This window comes from Oryx dammah, unplaced genomic scaffold, assembly GCF_014754425.2.
Source record: "Oryx dammah isolate SB20612 unplaced genomic scaffold, SCBI_Odam_1.1 HiC_scaffold_18, whole genome shotgun sequence".
NCBI classification, from domain to species: Eukaryota; Metazoa; Chordata; class Mammalia; order Artiodactyla; family Bovidae; genus Oryx; species Oryx dammah.
This window is the reverse complement of record NW_024070202.1, coordinates 39,629,165-39,656,289: the sequence shown is the minus strand read 5'-3', so window position 1 is coordinate 39,656,289 and position 27,125 is coordinate 39,629,165.

The window sequence follows — 27,125 nt, the reverse complement described above, 5'->3', positions numbered from 1 at the left end:
TTTATGAGAATTCCAAAAATAACATCTGATTTTGCAAGTTAATATACCTCTGAAAGAATGTACAAAATAAACTTATTGTCACTGTTTGACTTCTTAGAAACAAAATAAGAATTATAATGATATAAACTAATTTCAAATACTAATACAGTTGAATACAGTTTATAATTTATCTTACTTCTTGACTGCACTTTTTATTTATTTGCCACCATGTTTGACAAGAGGTGAGTGTAGATAAATCTTTCTTAAAAGTGTCTGAAAAAATATTTGAAATTAGGTTAAATTTGGTTAAAGAAAAGTTCAATTATAAACATATATTTTTAAAATGTGATAGGATCTAGACTTTAACAATGTAATCTATCTATTCAAACACTAAATTTTAAAATACACCTGCTGAGCTCTGTTCTTGCAAATGACACAATTGGTAATAACTATTTTCAACTGGATCATAGGCCATTTTTTAACCTATTGGAAAGATATTATCAAATAGGAAAAGTCTCATATTTCTTAACAGTTTCATATTAATTTTATACTGGCTAGTCTACAGCAAACTATTTTTAAGCAGAGCTTTTGAGAACCTTGGGTGACAACAGCCCTGTATCACTGGAGGTTAACTGGAAATCAACGGAACAAGGGATTAAGTGACTTCCCCAGGATTAAAGCTCTAGTTAGTGGTAAAGTCCTAACTTGAGCCAAGTCACCTGAAGCACCATTAGTTCACCCGCTTTCAGTGCTCCATCACTTCACACTATGAATTACTAAATTGGAAGAAAACTCTTTCAATACATGTTTAAAAAGAACAGCTGCAGAACAAGCCTGCTGACTTTTGTAGTCTAATGTACCACTAAAGTCTCCATTTAAAGATTTGTAGGTTCTTTTTATTTTGCCAAATCTCTAAGAGACTTTATAACCATGAGTCAATTATGAGAAAAGCAAGTTTCTTATAGTCAGATATCTAGTAATTAGGACAATGAAAGATCAAAAATATAATCACATTCATATGTGACATTGGAATAACTAGAAAAATGAAACAGTTCTGAATAGAATCCCAAAGGCAAAGCGCCAGTTTCAGCTCAGTGTTGACATCTTCCTTGCAGCTGTCCATCTCTATTAGAAGTTGTATAATTTTCTTATTTTCATCAAGAAAAATTCTTCTTATAAAAATGTTATTTCCAGCATTAATGTGAATATTGTGATAGAGTAGTTGCCAAATTCATTGTGCTCTTTTTTAATTATCAAATTAAATATATTAACCAATCTTGAAAAATATCTTCAAAACATAGCACTGTGCTCAGAAAAGTTCCCAACAATGCTTTCCTGATTTTTCTCATGGAAATAACAGAAATTATTCTTTCCTACAACATTAGCTTCAATTTTATATATTAGCCTTATATCTCATCTTTCATTGGCTGCTGCTGCTGCTGCTAAGTTGCTTCAGTCGTATCCAACTCTGTACAACCCCATAGACGGCAGCCTACCAGGCTCCTCTGTCCCTGGGATTCTCCAGGCAAGAATACTGGAGTGGGTTGCCATTTCCTTCTCCAATGCATGAAAGTGAAAAATGAAAGTGAAGTCGCTCAGTCGTGTCTGACTCTTAGCGACCCCATGGACTGCAGCCCACCAGACTCTTCTGTCCATGGGATTTTCCAGGCAAGAGTACTGGGGTGGGGTGCCATTGCCTTCTCCCTTTCATTGGCTACCTATGTGTTTTGCCATTCTAAGTGCATATATGTTTTTCACCCAATGATCACCACCTACCATCAGTCTCTCACCATTTGAAGAGTCCTCATCTGTGGCTGTCACTCTATAAATGGACTGATATATGAACAGTTGTCATCAATTTCTAAGGTAGCTGTGAAACAAAAATCAACATGTATCAAAAATTAACATATATGGTGCTTTCATTAGATCTTTATATAGTAAAAACAGGACAAGATTAATTTTAGATTGTACGGTAGGGCTGGGTTAATATTTTAAGATAGAGATCTATTTTTTCTTATTTTTGTATTTTTCTCTTTAGCTTCCTGCCATCTTTCTTGCTCCTTTTCCTTAGTTCCTAGCACTGTCTGTGGCAACTATAGCTTAAACAAAAAGAACATGACATGTATACTGACAGATTACACCATGAGAAGCCAGCCAGGTTTTCTGTAAAAGATTTTTGTATTCCAGTTTCTAGAACTGATGGAGCTATGTGTGGAGGAACTCTTTCTTACAGAAATATTTTTGTGGACATTTGTCGTGGTTGTGGTTGACCTCCAACTCTCACACACCACCTAAAATTTCCCCAAAACCTTGACCAATTGGGTTAAAAAAAAAAGCCCACAAACTACAATGTAACATGGATAGAGTGACTTCAGGAAAGATGCAGGTTAGTCGTTTTATTTATTTATTTTCTGGTGTCTTGTGTGTCTCATATGTGTTTCTGTGTGTGTTTTATTACAATCCATAGAGTAGAAGTTTAGAATAGAATTTAACACAAAATGTAAGACATTTGCAACTTTTCTGTTTCTTATACACCTGTTTTTGAACTAAATTTATACATCATGGTACATTTTAACAGGTTGGCCAACTAAATTTAATTATCTTTGTTTTTCTAATGTTGTTGTTCAGTCAGCAAGTCGTGTCCAGCTCTTTTCAACCCTAAGGACTGCAACACACCAGGCTTCCCTGTCCCTCACCATTTTCCAATATAATTACATTTTAAGTGAGTGACCAGGAAATGCCAGAGTAGGTGAAAGGGAGATAATAAAATAATGGTAGCTGTCTTAAATCATGCAGCAGATAATTTCTCCAAAAGCAATACAGTAATAAGGAAAAAATTTGTCCTCAGAGGAACCAGGAGATAGAATGTGACCAAACTTCATATTTTTTTAAAAAAAGAAAGAAATGAAAAAAATTAACAAATCCTGGAAAATAATATCACAGGTGTTCATCCCACCATGAGGCTTGTGTCTAGCAAAGGATGATGCAGAAAAGTTTCTGGTAAGAGAAAAAACAAAGCAAACTACAGGCCTAAGATTGATGTAAAATTACCATCAGAAAGAGTAAGTAAAAATGTAAAAGAAAAGCCCTAAAGCTTCTATTACATTGAAAGCACCATGCTTATTACTCTAAGGAAATGCACAATGAAAAAAGCAGCTTTCATATCCCCCAATTTTTTTCTAAAAGGCAAGTAATAATAAAAACAAAACTGATTTTAAAATATAAATATTTTTAAACAGAACAGTGAATGAAGTAAAATGTGCACTAGAGATATACTGGGGGCTTCCCTAATGGCTCAGCGATAAAGAATCTGTTTGCCAATGCAGGAGGCACGAGTTTGATCCCTGGGTTCAGAAGATCCCCTGGAAAAGGCAATAGCAACCCTTAGTATTCTTGTCCGGTAAATTCCATGGACAGAGGAGCCTGGCAGGTTATAATCCATGGGGTCCAAAAAATCAGATACAACTTAGTGACTAAATAACAAGATATACTGGCATCTACACACTATCTCAATCAGAAATTTGCACTTAAAAGTTGTGCTTTTTTTTTAATTTTCCAACATTTAGACAAAAGTCAGATTCTGTAACACATCATATGTATAAGCCTGAACTATTTATTGAAAAGAAAATTAATATATAAATAAGTGCATTGGCCTCTCATTGCTGTTAAGCAAGTCCTAATCTATTTATATTCATCTTTCTACAAAAAGTACTTCGAATTTTAGCCTTTTGCCCCAAACTTCTTACTTCTTCCTGTCTGTCCTACTTCCCAAAGACAATCTCTCTTCTTACAACACGGAGTAAAGAGAAACTGTTAGACTAGTGATAGCTTACTTTTTCTCATGGGATCTGTGGTCCCACTTACATCTGCATCATTTCCCTTTCTTTTATAGTAAAAGGATAGAACTGCTTGTTATTAATGATAATCCCTGTCCACTGGAAGGTATCTTCCCCTTCTTATTTCTCAGGAACTTAAGTCTATATCCCTCTTTCAAATACTCCCTCACTACTGTCTACTTTGTATTACCACTTAAACATGCTCAAATCTCTTCCTTTAAAAAAAGCAGCCTACTTGTAAACTCACTTTAGCAATGTCCCTGTCTCTCTACTAGAATTTCATGTATTTCTTCACCTCCTGCTCAGTCTTTAGTCCAGTCTACTAGAGCTTCTGCCCGCTATGAACATCAATTTTGTTTTCCAAAATGTCATCAAAAGCCTATATAGATAGAGCCAATCATACTCACTGTCCATCTTATTTCATTTCTCTTTGACCTTTATACAATTGATGCCTGCTTTTCTTCTTAGCAGAAAAACATTATTGCAAATCAATAGGATGTGCTCTAAAATTTTCAATACCTTTGGAAAAATTGCCCTGGAAAATTAAACTTGGCATAGTGCCTAAAGAGCCATTAAGTTCTCAGATTGGACAAAATACTTGTACAGCTTTTCAAATCTGAATCAGCAACTTCTAAATAACCTGAAATCTCCTTTATCTGCCACCCTAATCTGTAATCCTTGAGTGCACACTTTTCACCACCTCATATCCTGAACCTCATATCCTGGGCAGAGCCAGCACTAGGAACAGAAACAGTAAGGACTCAAGTGCTCTCAGTAGGACAGAGAAGGAGGCTGAGAGCCCAAGGCATCTTGGGAAAGATTATGTAGAGTCTTAACACACTGATCAAGAGAGAAAGGTGAAAAAAAAAAAAAAAAACCTATGAAGGGGTCTAGTCAATTGTTCACATCCATAGCCAATATCATTATTAACTTGTATATATTTTTAAATTAGTTTATTGGAGTATAATTTATTTACAATGTTGTGTTCCTTTCTGCTATATACCAAAATGAATCAGTTATGTGTGTGTGTGTGTGTGTGTGTGTGTGTGTGTGCACGCTCAGTTGTTCAGTTGTGTCCAACTCTTTGCAACCTCATGGACTCACGAACTGTAGACTACCAGTTTCCTCTGTCCATGAAATTTTCCAGGCAAAAATACTGGAGCAGGTTGCCATTTCATACCCCAGGGGATCTTCCAGACCCAAGGATAACCCAAAGCTCCTGCATTGGAAGGCAGATTCTTTACTGCTGAGTCAACTGGGAAAGCTTATATGTATAACAGTTTTTCTTCTTCCAATTTAGAGTCCTTTAATTTCTTTTTCTTCTCTGATTACCATGACTAGGACTTCTAAAACCATACCGAATAAAATTGGAATGGATATACTTGTCTTATTCCTTTCATTATTCACTATTGAGAATGATATTTTATGTGGATTTGTCATATATTGCCTTTATTATGTTGAGGTATATTCTCTTTATGCCCACTTTCTGGAGAGATTTCTTTTTTTATCACTAATGGGTGTTGAGTTTTGCTAAAAGCTTTTTCTACATCTATTGCGATGGTCGTTTGGTTTTTATTCTTCAATTTGTTAATGCGGTGTATCACATTTACTGATTTAAGTATATTGTTGTATCATCCTTTTAATGAGTTGTTTAATTTGGTTTCCTAGCATTCTGTTGAGTTTTTTTTTTTTTTTTTGCACTTATGTTCATTAGTGATATTGGCCTGTAATTTTCTTTTTTTGTATTGTGATATCTATGGTGGGTTTTGATATTGAGGTTATGGTGGCCTTGTAGAATGAGCTTGGCAGTATTCCTTCCTTCCTCTACAATTGTTTGGAATAGTTTGAGAAGGATAGGTATTAACTCTTCTCCAAATTTTGTTTGAAAGACTGCCTGTGAATATGTGTATGTTTTTGTGTTTGTATGTGTGTGCAAGTTTGTTTTGAAAATTAATAGCACATGGTATCAGAGAACTTTAATTGTGAAAATTAGAAAAAGGAGTCAAAATAATAAATATTACATTTCTGAATGTAATCAATATGGTATAATCTACAGTTTGATATTTGAGCACAGTATAGTAGAAACATCCTTATATTTTTATAATTAACTTTCAAGATATGCAATAAGACAGTTTAATTAAATAAATAATAGATTTTGGCTTATGTGATCCAAACTTCAAAATGGTAAATTTAAAATTTCTTTAATATTTTTAAAAGAAATTTATAATTTACATTCATGATTCTTCAGAGAAAAATATAGTAATCTATGTTTCCAAAAGACTATATATTTCATTATCCAATATAATTGATACACAGCACTGTATAAGTTTAAGGTGTACTGCACGATGATCTAACTTACATACATCATAAAAAGATTATTACAATAAGTATACTGAACATTCATCATTTCATATAGATACGAAATTTTAAAAAAATTTTTTAAATTGTCATGAGAATTCAAAACAACTTTCATATATAATAGGCAGCAGTGTTAATTATGTCTTCATGTTGTAATTTACATCCCTAGAAATTATAACTGGAGGTTTGTACCTGTTGACTGTCTCCATCCAATTCTCCCTCCCTCCAACTCCACCTCTGATAACCACAAATCTAATCTCTTATTCATGAGTTTTTTTGAAATATAATTGACCTACAATACTATGTTTCTTCCTGTTAATCAGCATAATGATTTGGCATTTTGATACACTTCAAAATGATTATCACCATGATAAATCTTACCATACAGAGATGTTGCATATTATTGACTATATTTCCCACACTATTTCATACCTGTGAGTCATTTATTTTGCAATCTGAAATGTGTACCTCTTAATTTCCCTCATCTATTTCTTTTTTCCCTCTTTGGCAACCACCTGTTTGTCTCCATGTTTATAACTATTTCTGATTTATTTATTCATTTGTTTTGTTTTCTATACTCCACATACAAGTGATATCGTACAATATTTGCCTTTCTCTGACTTATTTAGCATAATATACTCTAGGTCCACTCATATTGTCACAGACAGCAAGATTTATTTTTTCATGCATGAGTCATATTCTATTGTACATATATAGACAACAACTTCCTTATCCATTCATTAATTGATGGTTTGTTTCCGTATCTTTGCCGTATTAAATATTAATAATACTCCAGTGAACATAGGGGTACATATATCCTTTCTAATTAATGATTTTGTTTCCTTCGAATAAATACCCAGGAGTGAAATTGTTGGATTATATGGTAGTTCTATTTTTAAAATTTTGAGGAATTTCCATACTGTTTTCCATAGTGGCTGTAAAAACTTACATTCCTACCAATGGTGTACCAGGGTTCCCTTTATCCACATTCTCATTTCCCTGAAGTTTAGCTATGCTCAGCCTCTTTCCATGTGCCTATTTTTCATGTGTATGTCTACTTTGGATAAGTGTTTATTCAAATCCTCTGTCACTTTTAAATAAGGATGTTTGGTTTTTTTTCTTTCTTTTTTTTTTTTTTGATGTTGAGTTCTATGAGTTCTTTGTATATTTTGAATTTTAATCTCTTATGAGATATACCACTTCCCAATATATTCTCTCATTTAGTTCGCATTTCATTTTGTTGATAGTTTGCTTCACTTGCAATAGTTTCAAGTTTGTTGGAGTCTAATTTGCTTATTTTGACTTTTATTTCCCCTGAGGAGGCATATCAAAAAATATTCCTAAGATTCATGTCAGAGAGTGTATCTCCTATGTTTTCTTCTAGATATTTTATGATTTCAGATCTTACATTTAAGTCTTCAATTTACTTTATTTTTGTACATGTTGTGAGAAAGTAGTCCAGTTTGATTCCTTTTTATGTAACTATCCACTTTTCCCAACACTATTTATTGAAGAGACTGTCTTTTCCTCATTGTATATTCTTACCTCCTTTGTCATAGATTAGCTGACTGTATAAGTTTGGATTAATTCTGGGCTCTCTATTCTGTTTATTAATCTATGTTTCTAAGTCTGTGCTAGCACCATACTATTTTGATGACTATAGCTTTGTAGGACTGTTTGAAGTAAAGGACCGTGATACTTCCAGCTTTTTGTTTTTCCTCAAGATTGTTTCACTGTTTAGTGTCATTTGTGTTTCCAAACACATTTTTATATTATTTTTTCTGGTTCTGTGAAAAATGCTATTGATATTTTGATAGGAATTGCATCTAATCCATAGATTTCCTTGGATAGTATGATCATTTTAATAATATTAATTCTTGCACTTCATGTGCACAGTGTCTCCATTTGCATTATTTTTAGTTTCTTTTATCAGTTTCTTACAGTTTTCTGAGTACAGGTCTTTTCCTTCTTTAGTTAGTTTTATTCCTGTGTATTTGTTTCTCTTGACACAGTAGTAAATGTGATTGTTTTCTTAATTTATTTTTGTAATGGTTCATTTTTAGTATATAGAAATGCAACAGATTTCAGTATATTGATTGTGTATCCTGCAGCTTTACTGGATTCATTGACGAGCTTGGGTAGTTTCTTGGTGGCATCATGAGAATTTTTATGTTTAATATCATGTCATCTGTGAACAGTGACAATTTTATTTTTCCCTTTCTCATGTAGATTACTTTTATTTCTTTTTCTTGTTTGATTGCTGCATCTGCCACTTCCAGTGCTATTTTGAATAAAAGAATGGGCGTCCTTGTCTTTTTCTTGATCTTAGAGGAAATCCTTTTGGCCTTTGAGCACTAAATATAAATTTAACTGTGGACTTATTATGTATGACCTTTATTATATTGAGGTATGTTCCATCTATACTCACTTTATTGAGTTTTTTATCAAAAATGGATGTTGAATTTTTGTCAGATCTTTTTCTGTATCTATTGAGATGATCATAGGATTTTAATTCTTCAATTTATTCACTTCTCAATTAATGTGGTGTACCATTGATAGACGTGTGGATATTGAGAAAAACCCTTCCATGTCTGGGATAAATCCCACTTGATCATTGTGTGTGATTCTCTATGTTTTCCATTTTATTGGCCTATAATTGTTTACAGTAATCCTTTATGATTCTTTTCATTTCTGTGGTGTTGGTTATAGCTTTTTTTAAATTTCTGATTTGATTAATTTGTGTCATCTCTGTTTTTCTTGATGAGTCTGGGTGAAGGGTTATCTATTTCATTTATGTTTTCAAACAATCTCTCTTAGTTTTATTAATCTTTTCCAATGTTTTTAGTTTCTATTTTTATATATTTCTGCTCTCATCTTAATTATTTTTTCCCTCTTATTCAGGCTTCCCTAATATCTCAACTGATAAATAATCCATCTACACTTCAGGAGACCCCAGTTTGACTCCTGGTTTGGAAAGATCCCCTGGAGAAGGGATAGGCTACTCACTGCAGTATTCTTGGGCTTCCCTGGTGGCTCAGATGGTAAAGAATCCACCTGCCACGCCAGAGAGCTGGGTTCAATCCCTAGGTTGAGAGGATCCCCCCCAGAGAAGGGCATGGCAAGCCATTCCAGTATTCTTGCCTAGAGAATCCCCAGGAGCCTGGCGGGCTACTGTCCATAGGGTTGCAAAGAGTCAGACACACCTGAGCAGCTAAGCACAGCACAGCACTCACTCTGAGTTTTGTTTGTTCTTATTTTTCTCATCCCTTTATGTGTAAGTTTAGGTGGTTTGTTTGAGATTCTTCTTGCTTCCTTAGTTAGGCTTGCATCATATAAACATCCCTCTTAGAACTACCTTTGTGCTGCAGCCCACAGATTTTGGTTTGCTGTGTTTTCATTTGCATTTTTGAAATGGTATTTTTAAAATTCTTCTTTTGATGTGTTCAGTTATCCATTGAGTGTTCTTTAGTAACATGTTGTTTAGCCTATATGTTTGTGTTTTGCAAGTTTTTTAAAAACATATAGTTTATTTCTAGTCTCATGGTATTTTGGTCAGAAAAGATGCTTGATAGTATGTCAGTCTTCTTAAATGTATTGAGATTTGTTTTGCTTCCTAGATTATGATCTCTTCTGGAGTATGTTCCATGTGCATTTGAAAAGAATGTGTATTCTGCTTCTTTTGGATAGAGTATTCTGAATATATGTGTATCCAACCTCTTTCGTATAGAATGTTCTGTATGTATCTGTTAAGATTATTTTGTCAAATGTGTCATTTAAGGCTGGTGTTTCCTTATTGACTTTCTGTCTGGTAGATCTGTCCATTGATATAAGAAGGGTTCTAAATTAAGGGATAGTAATGTGTTTCTAAAATACTGCATTTTAATTGGATTGATAAAGACAATTTCTGTCAGGCACATGATCAAATGAAGTGGTACCTTCAATTCACTCATTGATTTCCAGCGATTAGAGTTGTAAGGACATTCTGAAAGAAGAAAAGTCAAAGCTTCAAGGCATTTTGAATTATGAAATATGAAAATGAATAGAAAATATAAATAGTAGTAGTAAAAAAGAAAAGCAAAAATGCTTATATTATTTTATAAGATCATGTCCATTCGTATGTGTGCTGTGCTTAGCCTCTCAGTCATGCCAGACTCTTTGTGGCCCTAGAACCATGGCCCATCAGGCTCCTCTGCCCATGGGATTTCCAGGCAAAAATACTGGAGTGGGTTGCCATTTCCTCCTCCAGGGGATTTTCCAAACCTAGGGATTGAATTCTTGTCTTGCGTTTTCTGCATTGGCAGGAGGGTTCTCTTTACCACTAGTGTCACTTGGGATTAATGATTGATTAATTACACCTGGGCTTTGATCCCACCTGTCTTTTACTTTTTCGTGTATCTTCAATCACCAAGTCAAGTGGATTCTCCCCAGTTCTTTATAAATTTACCCAAGCATCATCCTTTAAAACCAAATGCCCCAGACAAAGCTTTTATCCATCTAGTTCTGCCACTAACTTCTCTGCAGTTTCATATGCAGGTTTCTAAAACATGGTTCCAATTTTCACAACCTCACTCCTAATTCTGCTCCATTCTGGTTTCTTCCTCTAAAACACCAATACAATATTTCTCACTAGACTCATTACATTTCATTATCCCCATATCACTAAAAAGTGCAACGAACATTTTAAGATCATCTTACTTGGCTGTAGAATTCAAGTCTACTAACCAAGGGCACTCTCTTTCAAGAACCTCTCCCTTTGCCATTCAGGGCACAACTTTCTCTTTTTTCTACTACCACGTTAGCTGCTCCTTACTCTCCTTGGCAAGCTAAGCTTCTCCCCCACGTCTTTAAGTGTAGGAGTTTCTTAAGGTTTGGCCCTATGCCTTACTTTCTTCTAATTCTCTACTCTCTAGCTAAGTAATTTTATCCCAGTTCATGTTTTCAATTACAAAACATTTATAGCCCTAGGCAAGACCTGTGAGCTTCACTGCTTACTTAAATCTATCCTTTGATATAACAAAGGCATAATTAAGCAAAATGTTCAAAAGTGAACTCATAATTTTTCTCCCCAAATTTGATCTATTTCTAGATTTTCCTAATTTAACTGAGAATCTCCATGCCACTTATGCAAACCATAAACCTCAGAGTCCTCTTCATTTCGTTTATATTTAATTCAGTACCAGATATATTGACTGGTAAATAAATTGTTTATTTACCCTTAACCTATCTCAAGTCTATCTTTTTGTCTCCATCACCTTCCTTGGTCAAATTATACTATCTCTAGTTTGAAACAACCTGATAACTGGACTTCCTCCCTATTCTCCATGGGTCTTCAAACTACTGCTCATAAGTCAAATCTACACTGTTGCCTATTTCTGTATGGCCTTCTGAGCAAAGAATGTTTTTTTCATATTTAAGTAGTTTTAAAAAATCAAAAGAAAGAGTAATATTTGTGGCACTGAAAGTCTAATTTCAGTGTTTATCAAGCATTAACAGAACATATGTATTCTTAGGCTTCCCTTGTGGCTCAGCTGGTAAAGAATCTGCCCACAGTGTGGAAGACCTGGGTTCAATCCCTGAGTTGGGAAGATTCCCTGGAGAAGGGAAACCCCCCACTCCAGTATTCTGGCTTGGAGAATTCCATGGACTGTACAGTCCATGGGATCAGAAAGAGTTGGACAAGACTGAGTGACTTTTACTTTCACTTTCAACAGAACACATACACACTCACTTGGTTATGTAGTGTCTGTTGCTGCACTTTTGCTATGCTGGTAGATTTGATAACAGAAATATAGAGCATAAATGATGCTCTCATCACTTCACACAGTATAAATTGCAGTAACCCAGTCACAATAGCATTCCAAGTACCATGTTATTTTTTTGTTACCATGCCTACCCATTATGGCTAAATAAAAGAAGAATAGAAATGTGGACCTTGAATGCCACGCTTTAAAGGTATGAGGGAGTGTGGATTATTTTCAAGGCACAATGGATGTCGCAAAGCATTGTGCTTCTTATACAAAGTGTTCTGCTTCAGCAATACATGAACCGTGAACTTCCAGATGTTCAAGCTGGTTTTAGAAAAGACAGAGGAACAAGAGATCAAATTGCCAACATCCACTGGATCATCAAAAAAGCAAGAGAGTTCCAGAAAAACATCTACTTCTGCTTTATTGACTATACGAAAGCCTTTGACTGTGTAGATCACAATAAACTGTGGAAAATTCTGAGAGAGATGGGAATACCAGACCATCTGACCTGCCTCTTGAGAAACCTGTATGCAAGTCAGGAAGCAACAGTTAGAACTTGGCATGGAACAACAGACTGGTTCCAAATAGGAAAAGGAGTACATCAAGGCTGTATATTGTCCCCCTGTTTATTTAACTTCTCTGCAGAGTACACCATGAGAAACGCTGGGCTGGAAGAAACACAAGCTGGAATCAAGATTGCCAGGAGAAATATCAATAACCTCAGATATGCAGATGACACCACCCTTATGGCAGAAAGTGAAGAGGAACTAAGGAGCCTCTTGATGAAAGTGAAAGAGGAGAGTGAAAAAGTTGGCTTAAAGCTCAACATTCAGAAAACTAAGATCATGGCATCTGGTCCCATCACTTCATGGCAAATAGATGAGGAAACAGTGAAAACAGTGTCAGACTTTATTTTGGGGGGCTTCAAAATCACTGCAGATGGTGACTGCAGCCATGAAATTAACAGACGCTTACTCCTTGGAAGAAAAGTTATGACCAACCTAGATAGCATATTCAAAAGCAGAGACATTACTTTGGCAACAAAGTCCATCTAGTCAAGGCTATGGTTTTTCCTGTGGTCATGTATGGATGTGAGAGTTGGACTGTGAAGAAGGCTGAGCGCCAAAGAATTGATGTTTTTGAACTGTGGTGTTGGAGAAGACTCTTGAGAGTCCCTTGGACTGCAAGGAGATCCAACCAGTCCATTCTGAAGGAGATCAACCCTGGGATTTCTTTGGAAGGAATGATGCTAAAGCTGAAACTCCAGTACTTTGGCCACCTCATGAGAAGAGTTGACTCATTGGAACAGTCTCTGATGCTGAGAGGGATTAGGGGCAGGAGGAGAAGGGGACGACAGAGGATGAGATGGCTGGATGGCATCACTGACTCGATGGACACGAGTCTGAGTGAACTCCGGGAGTTGGTGATGGACAGGGAGGCCTGGCGTGCTACGATTCATGGGGTTGCAAAGAGTCGGACAGGACTGACTGAGCGACTGAACTGAACTGACACTGATTAAAAAAATACAATGTATTAAAGAAGTATAAGTCTAAGTACTCACCTCTATATTCCCATTTGACACAAAAACAATGGTCAGAAAAAATGGTAAATATGTAACAAAATATCTCATCATGACAGCTTTTATTCACAAAAATAAAAATGAAGCTGCCACCAAAATAAGATTCTGAGTGGCTCATTTGCCATCCAAGCAAGGAAAACTATTCACTGATGTTTACTTATTAAACCCCTTTAACAATTAAAAGGGAACCTTTCCTTCCAAAAATGAATACATTTTTCTCAGTAGTAAATTTGTGTTAAAAATCATAACCAATTGTTAGTATTATTATATTTTTAAATTTTATTTGTTAATAAGAATTTATACAGATTTGTTTCCTTCATTGTTACATAAGCACAACATAAATAATATTTTTGATCTTGCCTTTTAGACTTCAAAACCCAACTTATTTACTATCTGATCCTTCACAGCATCTACTGATACCTATTCTACCTTTGTCACCTTCAAATCTTTCTCTCCCCTCAAACAGATGGATCTTTTTTAAAACACCTATCTGCTTATTTCTGCTGCCTTTAGGGGAAAGATCAGCATTCTTAAAATACCTGTATTACCTTTCAGTATTCATTTTGTGTCATATTACTTAGTGATGTCTCATTTTCAGCCACTAAATTTTCAGTTCTTACCTTGTTCTGTACTGTCTCAAGGCTTTTTACATATAGTTCCTTCTACATGAAGATACTCTTCCCTCTCTTGTTTATTTACTGATATCAGAGTTTTGATCTAAAGTAAATTATCAGTTCCTTAGAGGAAGCTTCCCTAAAAGTCTGACTTGATCAATGCCTACACACAAATGCACTCACACGCACACACACACATTATGGGCTTTCATTATGTGAAAATTTCCTTTGAACATTAAGGGTAGTAAAAATAAATTACTCTGAAGCATCTTTACAAACAAGGGTTTAAATTTATGTATTAAGTTGTCAAGACCTTTTATATATATATATATTTTTTTTTTTTCTCTCTCCTGCCATGCTTTTCTTGCTGTAAGTCTTTTTAAGAATCTCTATTGCATCTACAGGGATTGTGGGAAAGAGCTCAAGAGGGAATGGATATGTATACTTATGGCTGATTCACATTGTTGTACATCAGAAACAAACACAATATTGTAAAGTGATTATCTGCCAATTAAAAAAAATCAATATAAATTTGCAAACCACCCAAGATGGTCAGTCATGGTGGAGAGTTCTGATAAAGGGTGGTCCACTGGATATGGGAACAGAAAACCACATTGCATTCTTGCCTTGAGAACCCCATAAACAGTATGAAAAGATATGACACAGAAAGATGAACTCCACAGGTCAGTAGGTACCCGATATGCTGCTGAAGAAGAGCAGAGAAATAGCTCCAGAAAAAATGGAGAGGCTGAGTCAAAGCAGAAACAATGCCCGGATGTGGATGTGTCTGGTGGTGAAAGTAAAGCCCAATACTTTAAAAAACAATTATGCATAGTAACCTGGAATGGTAAGTCCATGAATCAAAGTAAACTGGAACTGACCAAACAGGAGATAGCAAGAGTGAACATCAACATTTTAGGAATCATTGAACTAAAATGTATGGGAATAAGAAAATTTAATTCAGATGACCATTGTATATGCTACTGTGGGCAAGAATCCCTTAGAGGAAATGGAGTAGCCCTCATAGTCAACAAAAGAGTCCAAAATGCAGTACTTGGGTGCAATCTCAAAAAATGACAGAATGATCTTTGTTGGTTTCCAAGGCAAACCATTTACAATCAAAGAAACCCAAATCTATGCCCCAACCACTAATGCTAAAGAAGCTGAAATGGAACAGTTTCATGAAGACCTACAAGAAAATTAGAGATATCAAGGGAACATTTCATGCAAAGATGGGCACAAAAAAACAGAAATGGTATGGACCTAACAGAAGCAGAAGACATTAAGAAGAGGTGGCAACAATACACAGAAGAACTATACAAAAACATCTTAATTACACAGGATGGTGGGATCACTCATCTAGAGCCAGACATCTTGGAGTGCAAAGTCAAATGGGTCTTGGGAAGCATCACTATGAACAAGGCTAGAGGAGGTGATGGAATTCCAGCTGAGCTATTTCAAATCCTAAAAGATGATCCTGTGAAAGTGCTGCACTTAATATGCCAGCAAATCTGGAAAACTCAGCAGTGGCCACAGAACTAGACAAGCTGGAATCAAGATTGCTGGGAGAAATATCAAGAACCGCAGATATGCAGATGACACCACCTTTATGGCAGAAGGGAAGAAGAAATAAAGAACCTCTCGATGAAAGTGAAAGAGGAGAGTGAAAAAGCTGCCTTAAAACTCAACATTCAAAAACTGAGACTATGTGATCTGGCCCCATCACTTCATGGCAAATAGATGGGGAATAATGGAAACAGTGACAGACTTTAATTTCTTGGACTCCAAAATCACTGCAGATGGTAACTGCAGGTATAAGATAGAAGACACTTGCTCCTTGGAAGAAAAGCTATGACAAAACTAGACAGCATATTAAAAAGCAGAGACATTGCTTTACTGACTAAATCTGTCTAGTCAAAGCTATGATTTTTCTAGTAGTCATGTATAGATGTAAGAGTTGGACTGTAAAGGATGCTGAATGCCCAAGAATAAATGCTTTTGGACTGTGGTATTGGAGAAGACTCTTGAGAGTCCACTGGGCTGCCAGGAGGTCAAAGCAGTCAATCCGAAAGGAAATTAATCCCGAATATTTGTTGGAATGTTTGTTGATGCTGAATCTGAAACTCCAATATTTGGCCACCTGATGCAAACAGCCAACTCATCAGAAAAGACCCTGATGCTGGGAAAGATTGAAGGCAGGAGGAGAAGGGGACAAGGGAGGACAAGATGGTTAGATGGCATCACCAAGTCAATGGACATGAGGTTGAACAAGTTGCGGGAGATGGTGAAGGACAGGGAGGCCTGGGTACTGCAGTCCATATGGTCACAAAGAGTCAGACATGACTGAGTGACTGAACAACAACAACAAGACCTTCTAGAACTAACACCAAAAAGATATCTTTTTCATCATAGGGGATTGGAATGCAAAAGTAGGAAGTCTAGAGATACCTGGAATAACAGCAAGTTTGGCCTTGGATTTGGCCTTTGGCATCTGGTCACATCACTTCATGGGAAATGGATGGGGAAACAGTGGAAACAGTGTCAGACTTTATTTTTGGGGGCTCCAAAATCACTGCAGATGGTGACTGCAGCCATGAAATTAATAGACACTTACTCCTTGGAAGAAAAGTTATGACCAATCTAGATAGCATATTCAAAAGCAGAGACATTACTTTGGCAACTAAAGTCCGTCTAGTCAAGGCTATGGTTTTTCCAGTAGTCATGTATGGATGTGAAAGTTGGACTGTGAAGAAGGCTGAGCGCTGAAGAATTGATGCTTTTCAACCGTGGTGCTGAAGAAGACTGTTGAAAGTCCCTTGGACTGCAAGGAGATCCAACCAGTCCATTCTGAAGGAGATCAGCCCTGGGATTTCTTTGGAGGGAATGATGCTAAAGCTGAAACTCCAGTACTTTGGCCACCTCATGCGAAGAGTTGACTCATTGGAAAAGACTCTGATGCTGGGAGGGATTGGGGGCAGGAGGAGAAGGGGACGACAGAGGATGAGATGGCTGGATGGCATCCCTGACTCAATGGACATGAGTCTGAGTGAACTCTGGGAGATGGTGATAGACAGGGAGGCCTGGTGTGCTGCAGTTCATGGGGTCACAAAGAGTCGGATACGACTGAGCAACTGAACTGAACTGAACTGGCCTTGGATTACAAAATGAAGCAGGGTGAAGGCTAACAGAGTTTTGCCAGGAGAACACACAACTCATAGCATACACCCTCTTCCAACAAGAGACAAATCTACACATGGACATCACTAGATGGTCAATACCAAAGGTGGATTGATTATATTATTTAGAGAAAAAAAATGGAGAAGTTCTATACAGCCAGCAAAAACAAGACTAGGAGCTGACTGTGGCTCAGATCATGAACTCCTTATTCCAAAATTCAAGTTTAAATTTCCTAAATTGAAGAAAGTACGGAAAACCACTTGACCATTTAAGTATGACCTAAACCAAATCCCTCATATTATACAGTGAAAGTGAAAACAGATTCAAGGGATTAGATTTGATAGATAGAGTGCCTGAAGAACTATATAGAGAAAGGTACATGTACAAGACATGGTGACCAAAACCATTACCCCAAAAAAAGAAATGCCAGAAGGCAAAGTGGTTGTCTGAGGAGGCCTTACAAATAGCTGAGAAAAGAAGAGGAGTGAGAGGTAAAGGAGAAAGGGAAAGATGCACCCAACTAAATGGAGACTTCCAAAGAATACCAAGGAGAGACACAAAAGCCTCCCTAAACAAACATTGTGAAGAAATAGAGGAACACAACAGAATGGGAAAGACTAGAGATCTCTTCAAGAAAATTAGAGATACCAAGGGAAACTTTCATGGAAAGATGGGCTCGATAAAGGACAGAAATGGTATGGACCTAAAAGAAGCAGAATACATTGAGAAGAGGTGGCAACAATACATAGACGAACTATTTAAAAAAAAAAAGATCTTAATGACCCAGATAACCATGATGGTAAGATCACTCATCTAGAGGCAGACATCCTGGAATGCAAAGTCAAGTGGGCCTTAGGAAGCATCACTACAAACAAAACGAGTGGAGGTGATGGAATTCCAGCTGAGCTACTTCAAATCCTAAAAGTTTATGCTGTGAAAGTGCTGCATTCAATATGCCAGCAAATTTGGAAAACTCAGCAGTGGCCACAGGACAGGAAAAAGTCAGTTTTCATTCCAATCCCAAAGAAGGGCAAAGCCAAAAATGTACAAACTATAGCACAATTGTACTCTTTTCACATGCTAGCAAGATAGTGCTCAAAATTCTTCAAGCTAGGCTTCAACAGTACTGAACAGAGAACTTCTGGATGTTCAAGGTGAATTTAGAAAAAGCAGAGGAACCAGCGATTAAATTGTCAACCTCCATTGGATCTTAGAAAAAGCAAAAGAATTCCAGAAAATACATCTACTTCTGTTTCATTTTCCTCACTAAAGCCTTTACTGTGTGAATCTCAACAAACTGTGGACAATTCTTAAAGAGACAGGAATATCAGACCTCTTCCATGGTGGCTCAGCTGGTGAAGAATATGCCTGCATTGTGGGAGACTTGAGTTTGATCCCTGGGTTGGGAAGATAACTTGGAGAAGGGAACAGCTACCCACTCCAATATTCTGGCCTGGAGAATTTCATGGACTGTATATTCCATGGGGTCACAAAGAGTTGGACACGACTGAGCAACTTTCACTTTCACTTTACCTCCTCTTGAGAAACCTGTATGAAGGTCACGAAGCAACAGTTAGAACTGACATGGAACAACAGACTGCTTCCAAATTGGGAAAGGACATCAAGGCTGTGTATTGTCACCTTGCTTGCTGCTGCTACTGCTAAGTCACTTTAGTCGTGTTCGACTCTGTGCAACCCCATAGATGGCAGGCCACCAGGCTCCCCCATCCCTGGGATTCTCCAGGCAAGAACACTGGAGTGGGTTGTCATTTCCTTCTCCAATGCATGAAAGCGAAAGTGAAGTTGCTCGGTTGTGTCCGACTCTTCGCAACCCCATGGACTGCAGCCCACCAGGCTCCTCTGTCCATGAGATGTTCCAGGCAAGAGTACTGGAGTGGGGTGCCATTGTCTTCTCCTGTCACCTTGCTTATTTACCTTATATGCAGAGTACATCATGCTAAATGCTGAGCTGGATGAAGCTCAAGTGAAATCAAGATTTTTAAGAGAAATATCAATAACCTCAGATATGCAGATGATACCACCTTTATGGCAGAAAGTGAAGAGGGACTAAGAGTCTCTTGAAGAAGGTGAAAGAGTACAGTGAAAAAGCTGGCTTAAAACTCAATATTGAAAAAACAGAGATCATGGTATTAAGTCCCATCATTTCATGGCAAATAGATGTGGAAACGATGGAAACAGTGACAGATTTTGTTTTCTTGGGCTCTAAAATCACTGCAGATGATGACTGCAGCCATGACATTAAAGGATGCTTGCTCCTTGGAAGAAAAGCTATGACAAACTTAGCATATTAAAAAACAGAGACATTATATGCTGACAAAGATCCATGTAGTCAATGCTTTAGTTTTTCCTTATAGCCATATATAGATGTGAGTGTTGGACCATAAAAAAGACTGAGCACTGAAGAACTGATACTTTTGAGCTGTGGTATTGGGGAAGACTCTTGAGAGTCCCTCAGACTGCAAGATCAAACCTGTAAATCCTAAAGGAAATAACCGTGAATATTCATTAGAAGGACTGCTGCTGCAGCTGAAGTTCTAATACCAAATGCAAAGAGCTAACTCATAAGAAAAGACCCTAATGCTAGGAAAGATTAAAGACAGGAGGAGATGGGGATGACAGAGGATAAGATGTTTGGATGACATCACCAACTCAATGGACATGACTTTGAACAAGTTCCTGGAGATGGTGAAGGACAATGAAACATGACGTAGGGGGTCCATGCAGTCACAGAGTTGGACATGAGTGAGCACTGAACAACAACAACAATTTTTTTTTTATTTTACTTTACAATTCTGTATTGGTTTTGCCATATAGTGACATGAATCCACCACGGGTGTACATGCGTTCCCAAACATGAACCCCGCTCCCACCCACCTCCCCACAACATCTCTCTGGGTCATCCCCGCGTACCAGCCCCAAGCGTGCCATATCCTGCATTGGACATAGACTGGCAATTCGATTCTTACATGATATTATACATGTTTCAATGCCATTCTCCCAAATCATCTCACCCTCTCCCTCCCCCACTGAGTTCAAAAGTCTGCTATACACATCTGTGTCTTTTTTGCTGTCCTGCATACAGGGTCATCATTGCCATCTTTCTAAATTCCATATATATGTGTTAGTATACTGTATTGGTGTTTTTCTTTCTGGCTTACTTCACTCTGTATAATCAGCTCCAGTTTCATCCATCTCATCAGAACTGACTCAAATGTATTCTTTTTAATGGCTGAGTAATACTCCATTGTGTATATGTACCACAGCTTTCTTATCCATTCATCTGCTGAAGGACATCTAGGTTGTTTCCATGTCCTGGCTATTATAAACAGTGCTGCGATGAACATTGGGGTACATGTGTCTCTTTCAATTCTGGTTTCCTCTGTGTGTATGCCCAGCAGTGGGATTGCTGGGTCATAAGGCAGTTCTATTTGCAATTTTTTAAGGAATCTCCACACTGTTCTCCATAGTGGCTGTACTAGTTTGACAAAGGAGGCAAGAATATACAATGGAGTAAAGACAATCTCTTTAACAAGTGGTGCTGGGAAAACTGGTCAACCACTTGTAAAAGAATGAAACTAGATCACTTTCTAACTCCGCACACAAAGATAAACTCAAAATGGATTAAAGATCTAAATGTAAGACCAGAAACTATAAAACTCCTAGAGGAGAACATAGGCAAAACACTCTCCGACATAAACAACAACAATTTTAAAAAAGAATCTCTATTGTTGTTGTAATGCATTTGCTTTCTAACCTCTTAATGCAAAGTGAAAATTTCTACATGAAAAATATTTTTTCCAGACTGTTCCATCGAGAGGTTATATGTTTTCTTATTTATTTGAATATCTGCACCTGTTTTTTGTGTATTTATATAAACACACATTATATGCATTATTAAAAAAATCACTGAACATATCCAATCAGAGAAACATGCCTGTCATCTTTCATTATAGATAACTGGGAAAGTAAACTATAAGAAAAGCTGATATCATACTTGTACTTGAAGAAAACTGGGGATCAACAGTACAGTCTGAAGTTTCTGGAACATCAATAATATTAATGGTCAAAACATGTCCAAAGAGACCTCCAGTAACAACTATTAGTAGAAACCTTCTGAGATCAGTTTCATAATTAAAGATTTTTGTAGATGTGATTATACCAGAATCTAATTAAGATATAATTCATAAGTTATAATTAATTCAGAAAATATGTTTCTATATACTTATGGTTATAGAAACATATTTTCTGAATTTTGAAAGATTTTAGAACTATATATTTTAGTTCTTTTATAAAGAACTTAAATGGGAAATAAATGTCATGTACCCAAAGTCACACAATTAATAAGCATGGCATGAATCTGTAATTGAAAGAAAAGAAAAAAGCAGGAGGGAAAGTAGTCCCAATTTTTATTTTTTCACTACCTCACAAGGAAAAGATTTAAAATGTGAAAAAATAGAAAACACTAATTTCTTTTTAAAGAAATTATTTTCTTTTCAAAAAAGAGTTATTTTCTTTTCAAATTGTTTCACAGTTCAGACTTTTATTTTTTATTAAACTATACTTTGCTGCCAAGCAATTGCATTGAAAATTATTCCAAAGCTTACAGGGACCATAAGTCATGGAGAACATAATGTGATTGTAATATATGTCTACTTATTGTTAGCAGGAAAAAACCTGTTTTGTATTTTTTATATTCAACATCATTAGTTATTATGAGTTTACCTAAAACATAAAATAGATTTGGTATAATTTGGCATCAAGTCTTTATCAAGAAGATATCTTTGTTGTCAGAGAAAGCATATTGCTTCTGTAAAGGTATTTTGTATGTTACTAAGTACAGCTACAACTAATTCCCTGCTGGGCCAGTCTAAAACTTGTGTGTAAAATAATTAGCTGTTTTAAGTTAAGAACATAATGTATGAATGAAGGGGAAAAGACACAAACACCAATAAAAATTATATTTTTTTAACAGTTTTGTTATTGTGAGCTAGATTAGTCCCATTAAATCTGGTCATTTTATGGAAATGTCATCATTTGTAACAAAGAGTATCTTTTAAAGGGAGTGAAATGTTTTGGATATTCTTAGAAAGCCCTGAATCACTAAGGCTATTAAATTAAAGGTAGAAATAGTATTCTTAAATTTGGAAAAGTCACTATTAGCGATAGGCAACACTTTTTAAAAGTATGTACTAACAGATCATAGCTAATGAATTTAATATAAACAAAAACTATTCTGTAAAAAATTAATTTCTTTCAAGGTTTTGTTTCATTTTATGGAATGATATGTCAATTACAATTAGATCACAAAAAGAAATAGTAATAACCCAATGTAGAACTTCTTTCAAATTGAAGTAGATGTTACATATCCCTTCCAAAAAGGACAATAAACAATTTCAAAGTGTGCCGGTAGATGAAACCTACAGGGAATGTTAATAGATTTAACCATTGCATGGTTATTTATTATAATGTTTACCAAAAAGTATCTTACAGCCATATTAATAGAAGTGAAACTTAACTGAATAACTTTCTAATTCTCCTTGAAATCTCCAGCTCAAGAAAGATTTTTTTTTTACTCCTTATTTTGGCATGAAGACCATAAAGGAGTAAGAGTTCCAGTATCAGTATTGACAATATGTCAATTTTCGGTTCAAGTTAATTGGTTGCACTCATCTAGGGACTCATGGTTAGACTCGATTTCAGAGGATAAGCTGGTTTTTCTTTTTGAAAAGATGTGAACATACCCTTGGAATTCAGACATAAGAGCAAACTAGGCAAAAATAGCAGATGAATCATTCAGCCAACCCACAGAATTTTGAGAAATAAAACAGTGTTGTTTTAAGCAACCATATTTTTGAGTGATTTATTATGCAGCAGCAGACAATTGAAATACGAGGCATACAAAGAGTTGGATTAAGAATTAGAAATACAACCAAGTGTCTATTGATGTAGGAACATATATAGAGATACAAAATTAGGGGAGGGAAAATGGAATCAGGCATAGGTCTTGTGCTCCAGAGACTGAACCAGAGAAGAAAAATTGCTGCAAGTGATAGCAAAGAGAGATAAGAAAGTCTTCCTCAGTGATCAGTGTGAAGAAAGAGAGGGAAACAATAGGATGGGAAAGACTAGAGATCTCGTCAAGAAAATTAGAGATACCAAGGGAACTTTTCACGCAAAGATGGGCACAATAAAGGACAGAAATGTTATGGCCCTAACAGAAGCAAAAGATATTAAGAAAAGTTGGCAACAATACCCAGAAGAACTATAAAACAAAGATCTTCATGACCCAGATAATCACGATGGTGTGATCACTCACCTAGAGCCAGACATCCTGGAATGTGAAGTCAGTGGGCCTTAGGAAGTATCACTATGAACAAAGCTAGTGGAGGTAATAGAATTACAGTTGAGCTATTTCAAATCCTAAAAGAATATGCTGTGAAAGTGCTGCACTCAATATGTCCATAAATTTGGAAAACACATCAGTGGCCACAGAACTAGAAAAAGTTAGTATTCATTCCAATCCCAAAGAAAGGCAATGCCAAAGAATACTCAGACTACCACACAATTGCACTCACCTCACACACTAGCAAACTAATGCTCAAAATTCTCCAAGCTAGTCTTCAACAGTATGTGAATCGTGAACTTCCTGATGTTCAGGCTGGTTTTAGAAAAGGCAGAGGAACAAGAGATTAAATTGTCAACATACGCTGGATCATAGAAAAGGTAAGAGAGTTCCAGAAAAAAACATCTACTTCTGCTTTATTGACTACACCAAAGCCTTTGACTGTGTAGATCGCAATGAACTGTGGAAAATTCTTCAAGAGATGGGAATACCAGACCACCTGACCTGCCTCCTGAGAAATCTGTATGGAGGTCAGGAAGCAACAGTTAGAACTGGACATGGAACAGCTGACTGGTTCCATATCAGGAAAGGAGTACATTAAGGCCATATATTGTCACCCTGCTTGTTTAACTTACATGCAGAGTACATCATATGGAATCCCAGGCTGGATGAAGCACAAGCTGGAATCAAGACTGCCAGGAGAAATTTCAATAACCTCAGATATGCAGATGACACCACTCTTATGGTGGAAAGCAAAGAAGAACTAAAGAGCCTCTTGATGAAAGTGAAAGAGGAGAGTGAAAAAGCTGGCTTAAATCTCAACATTCAGAAAACTAAGATCATGGCAACTGGTCCCATTACTTCATGCGAATAGATGGAGAAACAATGGAAACAGTGGCTGACTTTATTTTTAGAGGCTCTAAAATCACTGCAGATGGTGACTGCAGCCATGAAATTAAGAGATGCTTACTCCTTGGAAGAAAAGCTATGACCTTCCCAGGCATCATACTAAAAAGCAGAGATATTACTTTGCCGACTAAAGTTTGTCTAGCCAAGGCTATGGTTTTTCCAGTGGTCATGTATGGATGAGAGAGTTGGACTATTTAGAAAGCTGAGCACCAAAGAATTGATGCTTTTGAACTGTGGTGCTGGAGACGACTCTTGAGAGTACCTTGGACTGCAAGGAGATCCAACCAGTCCATCCTAAAGGAAATAAGCCCTGATATTCATTGGAAGGACTGATGCTGAAGCTGAAACTCCATTACTTCGGCCACCTGATGGGAAGAGCTGACTCATTGGAAAAGACACTGATGCTGGGAAAGATTGGAGGGAGGAGAAGCAGATGACAGAGGATGAGATGGTTGGATGGCACCACTGATGTGATGGACATGAGTTTGAGTAAGCTCTGGGATTTGGTGATGAACAGGGAATCCTGGTATGCTGCAGTCCATGGGGTCGCAAAGAGTCAGACAAGACTGAGTTACTGAACTGAACTAAATTCATGTAAAAATACATAAGAAGGTCATTTTATGAAATGGGATCAGAATGTATACTGAAATTTTTTCCTGCAGGGAATTATTTCTTAACTAGTGCCTGAAAAATGTGAAGAGGTTGGTCACATGAAGTGAAATGAAGGAGGAAAAAGACATGATGTATGTAAAAGCACACAGGCAGAAGACAGTTTTTGCCTTATGAAATGCTGCACATATGTGTATGTGTGTGCTCAATCCTGTCCAACTGTTTGCAACCCCATGGACTGTAGCCCGCCAGGCTCCCCTTCCTTGGAAATATATAGCATGTAATGGAGAGTGACTCCTTTGAATATGGAGAAATAAACAAGAAACACATCTTAAAGAGATTTGTATGTCAATTTAATGAGTTTAGGTCTTACCTTGAAGGAATAGATCTGTCAAAGATTGTAAGTGGAATAGCATTGATAAATGGTAAATGATAGATAACAAATAATCAGTGCTGTTGATCTATTTGTACCTTACTATGCCGAAGCCTTTGACTATGTGGATCACAATAAACTGTGAAAAATTCTGAAAGAGATGGAATACCAGACCACCTGACCTGCCTCTTGAGAAACCTATATGCAGGTCAGGAAGCAACAGTTAGAACTGGACATGGAACAACAGACTGGTTCCAAATAGGAAAAGGAGTACGTCAAGGCTGTATATTGTCACCCTGCTTATTTAACTTCTATGCAGAGTACATCATGAGAAATGCTGGGATGGAAGAAGCACAAGCTGGAATCAAGATTGCCGGGAGAAATATCAATAACCTCAGATATGCAGATGACACCACCCTTATGGCAGAAAGTGAAGAGGAACTAAGGAGCCTCTTGATGAAAGTGAAAGAGGAGAGTGAAAAAGTTGGCTTAAAGCTCAACATTCAGAAAACTAAGATCATGGAATCCGGTCCCATCACTTCATGGGAAATAGATGGAGAAACAGTGGAAACAGTGTCAGACTTTATTTTGCGGGCTCCAAAATCACTGCAGATGGTGATTGCAGCCATGAAATTAAAAGATGCTTACTCCTTGGAAGAAAAGTTATGACCAACCTAGATAGCATATTCAAAAGCAGAGACATTACTTTGCCAACAAAGGTTCGTCTAGTCAAGGCTATGGTTTTTCCAGTGGTCATGTATGGATGTGAGAGTTGGACTGTGAAGAAAGCTGAGCGCCAAGGAATTGATGGTTTTGAACTGTGGTGTTGGACAAGACTCTTGAGAGTCCCTTGGACTGCAAGGAGATCAGCCGTGGGATTTCTTTGGAAGGAATGATGCTAAAGCTGAAACTCCAGTACTTTGGCCACCTCATGCGAAGAGTTGACTCATTGGAAAAGAGTCTGATGCTAGGAGGGATTAGGGTCAGGAAGAGAAGGGGACGACAGAGGATGAGATGGCTGGATGGCATCACGGAGTCAATGGATGTGAGTTTGAGTGAACTCCGGGAGTTGGTGATGGACAGGGAGGCCCAGCGTTCTGCAATTTATGGGGTCACAAAGAGTCGGACACGACTGAGTGACTGAACTGAACTGAACTGAAGCTTACCAACTCAGTGAAGGGAAAATTGTTGAATTGGTCTGGAGATAAGAAGACAATGAGGAGGTAGATGTAAAAATCTAGAGAAAAGTTAATGGGAAGTAACTTCAAATAGTGATAATGGGATTTGGATGCATATACCAGGTTTAAAAATCCAGAGATTTTAGTGATAATCAGAGTTGGAAGGTGTGGCAAAACGAGTCAATAAGTCATGCCAATCACACAGTTTTTTGAAAGGTAGATGGGAACAAATTTATTACATATAAAGGTGTTTGTGATGTCCTACAAAATAGTAGATGATAGAGGTTTCAGAATTCTTTGCCTCAGTGTCTGACTGCTTCTGCTCCCTAGGTTACTTTAACACAAAATTTAAAGTAGTTTAGTGGGTAAAAAACAGTGCAGGTTAGAATAACTAAATTTAAC